This window comes from Oncorhynchus mykiss, chromosome 15 (genome assembly GCF_057628025.1).
Source record: "Oncorhynchus mykiss isolate SJ-2025 chromosome 15, ASM5762802v1, whole genome shotgun sequence".
Classification (NCBI taxonomy): Eukaryota; Metazoa; Chordata; class Actinopteri; order Salmoniformes; family Salmonidae; genus Oncorhynchus; species Oncorhynchus mykiss.
Window position 1 is genome coordinate 49,774,724 of NC_143036.1, and position 8,387 is coordinate 49,783,110.

Sequence of the window (8,387 nt, forward strand, 5' to 3'; positions counted from 1 at the left end):
TCAAAAGGCAAAACTACTCTTGCGAGGACACGGGCTGGGATAGAAAATTATATATATATGTATATATATAGGACAGAACAAACATCACGACAAAAGAGACACCACAACACCATTTAAAGAAAGTCATAAGAAAACAACATAGCAAGGCAGCATCAAATGACAACACAGCATGGTAGCAACACAACATGGTAGCAGGACAAAACATGGTACAAACATTATTGGGCACAGACAACAGCACAAAGGGCAAGAAGGTAGAGACAACAATACATCACGCAAAACAGCCATGACTGTCAGTAAGAGTGTCCATGACTGAGTCTTTGAATGAAGAGATTGAGATAAAACTGTCCAGTTTGAGTGTTTGTTGCAGCTTGTTCCAGTCACTAGCTGCAGCGTACTGAATAGACAAGCAACCCAGGGATGTGTGTGCTTTGGGAAAATTTTGCAGAATGTGATTGGCAGAACGGATGTTGTATGTGGAGGATGAGGGCTGCAGTTGAAGTCGGAAGTTTACATACACTTAGATTGAAGTCATTAAAACGTGTTTTTTAACCTCTCCACAAATTTCTTGTAAAGAAACTATAGTTTTGGCAAGTCGGTTAGGACACCGACTTTGTGCATGACACAAGTAATTTTTCCAACAATTGTTTACAGACAGATTATTTAACTTATAATTCACTGTATCACAATTCCAGTGGGTCAGAAGTTTCCATACACTAAGTTGACTGTGCCTTTAAACATCTTGGAAAATTCCAGAAAATTATGTCATGGGTTTAGAAGCTTCTGAAAGGCTAATTGCCATCATTTGAGTCAATTGGATGTGTACCTGTGGATGCATTTCAAGGCCTACCTTCAAACTCTGTGCCTCTTTGCTTGACATCATTGGAAAATCAAAAGAAATCAGCCAAGACATCAGAAAGAAATTGTAGACCACCACAAGTATGGTTCATCATTGGGAGCAATTTCCAAATGCCTTAAGGTACCATGTTCATCTGTACAAACAATAGTACAAGTATAAAGTATAAAAATGGGACCACTCAGCCGTCATACCGCTCAGGAAGGAGACGCGTTCTGTCTCCTAGAGATGAGCGTACTTTGTAGCGAAAAGTGCAAATCAATAACAGAACAACAGCAAAGGGTCTTGTGAAGATGCTGGAGGAAACAGGTACAACAGTATCTATATCCACAGTAAAATGAGTCCTATATCGACATAACCTGAAAGGCTGCTCAGCAAGGAAGAAGCCACTTCTCCAGAACCACCATAAAAAAAGCCAGACAACGGTTTGCAACTGCACATGGGGACAAAGATCATACTTTTTGGAGAAATGTCCTCTGGTCTGATTAAACAAAAATAGAACTGTTTGGCCATTATGACCATCGTTATGTTTGGAGGAAAATGAGGGAGGCTTGCAAGCCGAAGAACACCATCACAACCATGAAGCACGGGGGTGGCAGCATCAAGTTGTGGGGGTGCTTTGCCGCACGAGGGACTGATGCACTTCACAAAATAGATGGCTTCATGAGGATGGAAAATTGTGGAAATATAGAAGCAACATCTCAAGACATCAGTCAGGAAGTTAAAGCTTGGTCGCAAATGGGTCTTCCAAAGGGACAATGACCCCAAGCATACTTACAAAGTTGTGGCAAAATGGCTTAAGGGCAACAAAGTAAGGGATTGTAGTGGCCATCACAAAGCCCTGACCTCAATCCCATAGAACATTTTTGGGCAGAACTGAAATAGCATGTGCGAGCAAGGAGGCCTAAAACCTGACTCAGTTACACCAGCTCTGTTAGGAGGAATGGGCCAGAATTCACCCAACCTATAGTGGGAAGCTTGTGGAAGGCTACCCGAAACGTTTGACCCAAGTTAAACAATTCAAAGGCAATACTACCAAATACTAATTGAGTGTATGTAAACTTCTGACCCACTGGGAATGTGATGAAAGAAATTAAAGCTGAAATAAATATTTCTCTATTATTATTCTGATTTTTCACATTCTTAAAATAAATTGGTGATCCTAACTGACCTAAGAATATTTTTGCTAGAATTATTGTTAGGAATTGTGAAAAACTTATATAAATGTATTTGGCTAAGGTGTTTGTAAACTTCCGAATTCCACTGTATCTCAAATAAGGGGGAGTGAGGCCTAAGAGGATTTTTAAAATAAGCATCAACCAGTGGGTCTTGCGACGGCTATACAGATGTCATGACTCTCCTGTAAAGATCTGAAGGATCAGGTTACTGTGGGTCCCCTCTACAGTGCCCTCTCTTACCCGCAGAGGGCGAGAGGGGTGAAGTCGGCCATTTTATGACGGTCGTAAACACCTGCAGAAACTATCTCTCTCTCCTACTCTGCAGAACTTAAAGCAAAAAATACCTTTGTTACAACCGAGAGAGACTTTGTAGTACGGTAATGCAAAAAGGTTGAATAATGAAACAATATTTCTCTAATCCAAAGAGTTGGAATGGACTGTGGGTACTTAAAGAAAATTATGTCAGATCAGTTGTTGTTTTGGGATCTCATTTAGGACGGTATAACATAATAACTGTATCTCTGAATGTGTATATTTCCCAGTTGTCAGGTTTACATCCAAATGTTGTGGAATTTACAGGATTAAATATGAAACTATTTGTGAGAAGATAAAATGTGATGTTAGCCTTCTAAATGAGAAAATATTTTTTCATTTAAAGTTTGTCCAGTCGGTAACCACTCCCACGTGAGCACAGACATTATGCCAAACGTAATGGTATGCCATTTTTCTATAGACTAGTTACTTGCAGCACCAGCTGAATAAATTACAAATGGTGAAGAAAACTACAAGACTAAAGACTAAGCAGGCGGACGGTGTTGAACCGGACGTCATGAACGGTCAGACTCTATGAGACCTGAAAAACATGGAGCGTGGCTGCACATTGAATTGGTTAGAAACTCTGATACTCTCTCTCAAAGAAGAAGACAACACAGGAACATTCAGTCTGCAGCTGTTTAAGTAATTTAGTGTAGTAACTCAACCGAGAACCACCGGTCCTCTGGAAGATCCGTTCTCACAGACACTCCGAAACCAAGAAGCTACTCCTACAAAAGACATGGTGATCTCTGGTGGACAACCAGAGACTTTCTGTTGAATTACTCCCCGTAGATGGATCGAGTGTTTTCAACAGTGAGACAGCAAAGACATACTCATCAGTCTATTCTTGTTCTGACAAATTAAGGCTATTCCATGTGAGAAATTGCCAAGAAACTGAAGATCTCGTACAACACTGTGTACTACTCCCATCACAGAACAGTGCAAACTGGCTCTAACCAGAATAGAAAAAGGAGTGGGAGGCCCCAGTGCACAACTGAGCAAGAGGACAAGTGCATTAGAGTGACTAGTTTGAGAAACAGATGCCTCACATCCTCAACTAGCAGCTTCATTAAATAGTACCCGCAAAACACCAGTCTCAACGTCAACAGTGAAGAGGTGACTCCGGGATGCTGGCCTTCTACGCAGAGTTCCTCTGTTCAGTGTGTGTGTTCTTTTGCCCATCTTAATTAATCTTTTATTTTTATTGGCAAGTCTGAGATATGGCTTTCTCTTTGGAACTCTCCCTAGAAGGCCAGCTGTCTTTCAAAGGAGGATATTGAAATCTCTGTGGACGAACTAAGTAAAAACTAATTGTGCCATTATTATGAGACAGATGTTAAGAATACAAACCATTATAAATGGCCCATTTGCGAGATTGACTTATTTTTTCAATAGGCATTGTCTCCTGACTAAAATGTGGGTTTATAATTGCAATTCAACTGTGCCATGGTTTGCTGAGCTAGATACAGGTAGCCTTTCACCCCTGATTGGCCAACATCTAATTTCAGGGAAAGGTCCACAATGAAACTGATATTAAATGTGGAGAATGATACATTTGCGATAGAGCTGTGACCATGATCACAATTATTAACTTCCAATTTAATTAACTAAACATGGCCATTGATAATGGCATAATAGCACAAGGCTACAACAACAAACTGAGTTATAGGCTATTCATTAAATCCGTTTGCCAGCTCCAGGAAGGCTGCACAAGTGACGCAAATTTATTTGCACTGACTCCAGTGATTTCGTCATTTCATTATATTTATTGTATCCCCCCCAAAATATTCTTTACTTATTTAAAAAAATGTCATATCAGATCTAGTCTGCCAGAAACAAACAACGCTTTCAAATACTAACGTTAATGAGCTAGTTAGCTAGTGAATATACTCATCAAGGCCTTTTAAAATAGGAAGTTAGACGACTAGCTAGGAATCATAGCTAAGACCTGTGTCACGTTCTGACCTTAGTTCTTTTGTTATGTCTTTGTTTTAGGTTGGTCAGGGCGTGAGTTGGGGTGGGTTGTCTATGTTCGTTGTTCGCGTTTGGCCTGGTAAGGTTCTCAGTCATAGGCAGGTGTCGTTAGTTGTTTCTGATTGAGAATCATACTTAGGTAGCCTTTTCCCACCTGTGTTTCGTGGGTGATTGTTTTCTGTTTGTTGTTTGTATCTGCACCAGACGTAATTAAAAATATGGACACTTACCACGCTGCGCATTGGTCCTCACCTTCTTCCACCGCCAATGGCCGTTTCAACCTGAATGTCTATCTGGTTGACAACGTTAACTAGCGAGGTCAAAGCAATGTATAGCTGGATATTATTATTTCTGGCTAGTCATAAATATCTAGCTAGCTGGCTAAATAACTGTATAGTTAGCTAATGTCATCACTTTTAGGATCTAGATGTGTTCGCTGACAGGAAATACTATCATTGGCTATAAGGAGGAATGTAACGCTAACTAGCAAGCCTGTGTGGCGTTACTAAAGCAGAGACCAAAGGTCGCCAGTCTGTAGCTAGCCAGGGCCCGTTTTCCCAATAGCAATGGAACTCAGGCTTACACGTAACGATGCATCTTTCCTTCAACGGCCAAAGAAGTAACAAGCGTTTCCCAAAACACCACGTTCGCTAAGTGCATCATTGAGGCCTGTCTCCATACTGATAGGATAATAAAAAGGAAGCACTGCTTTCGGATGAGCACTCTCCCTATTACCTCAAAGTGGCAGTCAGCAGTTGCTACTTCCATTTTTGGATTTATAAATGAATGATATGTTGATTCTTAAATAATATCACTTATAAATGCCTCATGAGCTTAATTAAACTGTCATATCCCATCAGAATCCAAAATATAAGATTATTTAACTCCAATGTTTGTAAACAATGAATGTAAACAAAGACTTAAAGAAGATTATACTTTTGACATGGATGATCAGTCCTTGCATACATATTGAGGTTATATTTCTCCAGCCCCATTCCTCAGCTTTTTACCGAATCAGGGGTGGGGGCGAACGTATTGTTATTGTTTCTACGACTTTAACATTATAATTATTGCATAATACTGACGACGGATCAGCTCCATGAGAGATATTATCACCTATGGCTACAAATATTGAGGCGGCTTATTCTAATGCTTACACTATAATAATGGCCAAAATCAAGACTTGGCACATCATTGCGCACGTTACACATCATAAAATACACCAAGTGTCCAGTTAACTAAGTACACTCATCTAGTACCAGGTCGGATCCCCTTTGCCTCCAGAACTGACTGAATTCTTTGGGGCATGGATTCTACAATGTGTGGAATTACAGTTTTCACTTAAATCTACTTGAAAATCTATGGCAAGACCTGAAAATGGTTGCCTAGCAATGATCAACAACCAATTGGACAGAGCTTGAAGAATTTTGAAAAACCTCTACATAACGTTTATTAAATGAATGGAATGGGATAATGTTTTACATGAAAAAACACGTTTACATTACCAAGTATATTAATGGGTAACCTTCTCTCAGAGTATGTTTTAGGCTGTTTGAGAGAAAGTTTGAATCCTAATCAACCCATTCAATGTGAATACATCTGTTGTTGAAGTACAGTAGATCAATAAATCTACAGTTAGCTAGCAGCAGTCAAGAAAAAGCCTTGTTAGTGCATAGGTCAATCTATTTGATGAATTTGCTGTCTTTTTCAGCTACAGACAAAAGCCAATATAGTATTTTGTATATATATATATATATATATATATATATATATATATACAGTACCAGTCAAATGTTAGGACACACCTACTCATTCAAGGGTTTTTCTTTATTTTTACAACTTTCTACATTGTAGAATAATATTGAAGACATCAAAACTGAAATGACATATGGAATCAAGTACCAACCAAAAAGGTGTTAAATATATTAAAATATATTTTATATTTGAGATTCTTTAAAGTAGCCACCCTTTGCCTTGATGACAGCTTTGTACACTCTTGGCATTCTCACAACCAGCCTCATGAGGTACTCTCCTGGAATGCATTACAATTAACAGGTGTGCCTTGTTAAAAGTTAATTTGTGGAATATCTTTCCTTTTTAATGCATTTGAGACAATCAGTTGTGTTGTGACAAGGTAGGGGTGGTATACAGAAGATAGCCCTATTTGGTAAAATACCAAGTTCAAATTATGGCAAGAAGAGCTAAAATAGGCAAAGGGAAACCACAGTCCTTCATTACTTTAAGCGATGAAGTCCAGTCAATCTGGAAAATTTCAAGGACTTTGAAAGTTTCTTGAAGTGCAGCTGGAAAAACCATCAAATGCTAGGATGAAACTGTGTCTCATAAGGACTCCCATAGGAAAGGAAGACCCAGAGTTACCTCTGCTGCAGAGGATAAGTTAATCAGAGTTACCAGTCTCAGAAAGTGCAGCCCAAATAAATGCTTCACAGAGTTCAAGTAAGAGACAGATCTCAACCTCAATTGTTCAGAGGAGGATGTGAAAATCAGGCATTCGTGGTCGAATTGCTGCAAAGAAACCACTACTAAAGGACACTGTAAGAATATTTTAAGATAATACGCAACGCAGAGGACTAGAGGTCAATAGGGAATTAACGATCAATGGAAATAGATGTTTTTCAGTTCAACATATGTTTAGAATCTGTATAGGAATTTCAGTCCTTAACTCATAGCTACATGTGTCAAGTTGTCATTGGTCCAAATCGTCTCTACATTGAGCCTGAAACAGGATAATTGTTTTTTGGCCATTAGTCCAATTTTACTGCAAATTGTTATTTGGCCATTAGTGCAATTTTACTGCAATTAATTCTAATTGGTCAACCACACGCTAGGGTTTGGGACTATAAATTACATCCTGTCGCTTTGTTCTGTGGAGAAAATCACTGAGGACAGGGGAGAATGAACATCAACTATTTACTTCCCTGCATGATTTGTTCTCTTTGACTAAATCTATTTTTCATCACCTGATTTGCTGTGGGGTCTGTGTTATTGAAGAATAACATCAACTGCTAACAACACCAATAAGAAAAAGAGACTTGCTTGGGCCAAGAAACATGAGCAATGGATATTAGAATGGTGGAAATCTGTCCTTTGGTCTGATGAGTCCAAATCTGATATTTTTGGTTCCAACCGCTGTGTTTTTGTGAGACGCAGAGTAGGTGAATGGATAATCTCTGCATGTGTGGTTCCCACCGTGAAACATGGAGGAGGTGGTGTGATGGTGTATGGGTGCTTTGCTGGCGACACTGTCAGTGATTTATTTTGAATTCTAGGCACATTTAACCAGCATGGCTACCACAACATTCTGCAGTGATATATCATCCCATCTGGTTTGCACTTAGTGGGACTATCATTTGTTTTTCAACAGGACAATGATCCAACCCACTTCCAGGCTGTGTAAGGGCTAGTTGACCAAGAAGGAGAGTGATGGAGTGCTGCATCAGACGACTTGGCCTCCACAATAACCCGACCTCAACCTAATTGAGATGGTTTGGGATGAGTTGGACAACAGAGTGAAGGAACAGCAGTCAATAAGTGCTCAGCATATATGGGAACTCTGTTGGAAAAGCATTCCAGGTGAAGCTGGTTGAGAGAATGCCAAGAGTGTGCAAAGCTGTCATCAAGGCAATGGGTGGCTGCTTTGAAGAATCTCAAATATATTTTGATTTGTTTAACACTTTTTTGGTTACCACATGATTCCATATGTGTTATTTAATAGTGTTGATGTCTTCACTATTATTCTACAATGTAGAAAAGAGTAAAGCATAAATAAAAACCCTTGAATGAGTAGGTGTGTCCAAACTTCTGACTGGTACTGTAGATATTCATACAAAAAACGATATTAGTTTTTGTCTGAAGCCTATGCAGTATATTAGCTTTATTTATCACTTCTCCACCCACATTCTACTTACTCCTGATCTGTTCACCCTATTAGTTACTTACTAACATATAAAATCTAACACTTTAACAATTAAAGTGGTGAGAAACACTAATGCAATATAGTCCAAGGTGACAGATACTCAATGTATGTTTCATCATGGCAATATGCA

General features: G+C 39.2%; 1 long non-coding RNA gene across 1 annotated transcript in view; it reads left to right on the forward strand.

The window, feature by feature from the left end:
* Positions 1-8,125, forward strand: part of LOC149978078 (uncharacterized) — a 39,354-nt gene extending 31,229 nt beyond the window's left edge. The window contains exon 3 of the long non-coding RNA XR_016486727.1: positions 7,706-8,125. This is a non-coding gene — a long non-coding RNA (uncharacterized LOC149978078). The remainder of the gene's footprint in view (positions 1-7,705) is intronic.
* The last annotated feature ends 262 nt before the right edge of the window (positions 8,126-8,387 follow it).